Genomic DNA, 2,514 nt, shown 5'->3' with positions numbered 1-2,514 from the left:
TACCAAAAATGGGTGATTTTAAAAAGCAGAAATGTATTTTGACATGGATTAAGAGGCTGTAAATTCAAAATCAAGGCACTAACTCTAGGTAACAAGAGGTCTGGTTGCATAGTCCATGGGGAATTAAAAGGCCACATCTCTCCGGAAGTTCAAATAAACCAGTGGTGCTGTGGGGGAAAAGGTGGGCAATCTCCCATGAAATTTACAGCCCGTGAAACCTCCTCAGGATCGACTATAAGTTGGTTCTGATTCGAGGGCAATGCGTGACAAAAACTCTAGGGGAAAACTTTCTAGTTTCTTTTTCTTGACACCTTGGTAATGCTCAGGTGTCATGGCAACTATCTTTCCTCAACTCTTCCAGTCTGCTGTTTAATATCTTTCATATCTTGAAGATAGAGAGTTAATACACACCCTACACTAATACGGCCTTATTAGCATAACAAAAATAACTCATTCCCAAATAGAATTATGACCACTATAACATGTTTTGCAGAGGAAATTATAACACTACATTAATAGATATAGAAATACTGTGTATTTATGTCTGTGGGGCAGAGATTGGTATACTTTGTAATTTCTGCATTATGTTGGATCACCTTTCTTTGGAATGGAATGAAATATGGAGCTCTTCCAGTTGGTTGACCAGGTTTCTGACTTCCAAATTTCTTAGCATGGTGTTGCTGTTGTTACGTGACATCAAGTCACTTTGCCACTTATAGCAGCCCTAAGTACAACAAACAGTTCTGAACCCTGCTTTATCCTGAGCCACCCTTATTGTCTCTGACACAGCTATTCCATTACCCCATCACTGAGTCAATCCATCTCATCAAGGGTTTTCCTCTCCTGTGCTGTCCCTCCACCTTCTCAAGCATGATGTCCCTCTCCAAAGACTGGTCCCTCCTGGCAACATGCCCAAAGCATGTCAGACAGAGCTTCAGAATCCTTGCCTCCAAGGAGTAGCCTGGTTTCACTCTCCCTAGGACAAACCTGTTTGTTCTCCTAGAAGGCCATCGTATATTCACTCCTCTCATTAACACCACAGCTCACTAGGACAAACTTGTTTGTTCTCCTACTAGGCCATGGTACACTCAATACTCTTCTCCAGCACCACAGCTTAAAGGCATCAATTCTTCTTCTATCATCCTAGTCATTGTCCAGCTTTCTGATGCATAGCCAGTAGTAGAGAAGACCATGGCCTGGATCAGGGTGCACCTTGGTCTCCAGACTGACCTCACTGCTTTTCAGGACTCTGGAGATGTCCCTGAGTGCAGACTTTCCTAATTCAATTTGTCGTTTGATTTCCTGGATGCTAGCACCAAGAGTGTTGACTGTGAAGATAAGGGTGTAAATATATTCAGTGCCAAACCTCAACTGACATTCAGTCACTTTCTAGACCCTTGGTTTTTGCCAGTGTAGTTTGGACTTCCTTCTTCCTTCAGTACCGTTGATTCTCGATCATATTCTACCTCCTGAACTGGTTGAGCATTAATCAATTTTTTTTAGTGCTTATTAGCTCATTTACTCATGCTATCAAAATGCAACTATCTCATAAGTGACCACACATTGAATTTCCCCAAAGCTATAAATCACAAAAAGAGGTTGTCCATCTTTCTCCTGCCTTCACAGTGGAGTCACTGATGGGTTCAAACAACCAGAGAAGAGTCCCCTTTGGTTTAACAACCCAATTCCCTATGAACTATGCCACCGGAGTGTGTTACCCCCCTCCCCCGTATGGTGGCTATGCATTCCTTTCATGGTGTTTTGTTGCCTCCTACTGGTGGCCAAAGGTGTAAGGAGTTGTACTACCAAACCAACGGTTTGAATCCACCATCTGCTCTGGTATAGAAAGATGGTCAATTTCCTCTGAAAACCAGTAAGTTGGTTCTGACTTGACAGCACATAACATTCAATATTATGTCCATAGAATCCTTCAACATTACTGCCCAAAGCATGAATTGTTGTCTGGGATTTTTGTTTTCTTTTTCAGTTTTTCAGCTTGAGAAATCCTAAGCTTGTTCTTCCCTTTTGGTTTTGTAACGCTTGGTCTTTGCACATTTTCTTAATATGCTTTGTTTTATCTTCTTAACTTGCCCCTTGAAATCTGCTGTTTAGCACTTTCATTGCTTCATTTCTTCCACTTGCTTTAGCTTCTCTACCTCCTAAAACAAGTTTCAGAGCCTCTTTTGACTTCCATGTATTTTTAATAACCTTTTGCTTTCTTCATGCACTATATTCTTCATCCTACAATCTGTCTGGTCCTGAGTCATTAATGTTCTATCTACTCTTGAGATATTCTCTAAATTCAATTTTTTTTTAAATTTTATTTTATTATCTTTGTGTGCATGTACCGTCAAATCAGATCTGACTGGTACAGGAGGAGATTGTCCCTCCTTACCCGGCAGAGCATCTGGTGGATTCGAACCGTGAGCCTCTGGGATTGTAGTTGCAGCTCCTTGCCACTAGGCCACCAGAGCTCCCCTTTTCTCTAAATTCAAGTAGGATATACTCAAGGTC

Source organism: Elephantulus edwardii, unplaced genomic scaffold (assembly GCF_000299155.1).
Source record: "Elephantulus edwardii isolate Elephantulus edwardi_28Jun2011 unplaced genomic scaffold, EleEdw1.0 scaffold00195, whole genome shotgun sequence".
Classification (NCBI taxonomy): Eukaryota; Metazoa; Chordata; class Mammalia; order Macroscelidea; family Macroscelididae; genus Elephantulus; species Elephantulus edwardii.
Note: the sequence above shows the minus strand (reverse complement) of the source record.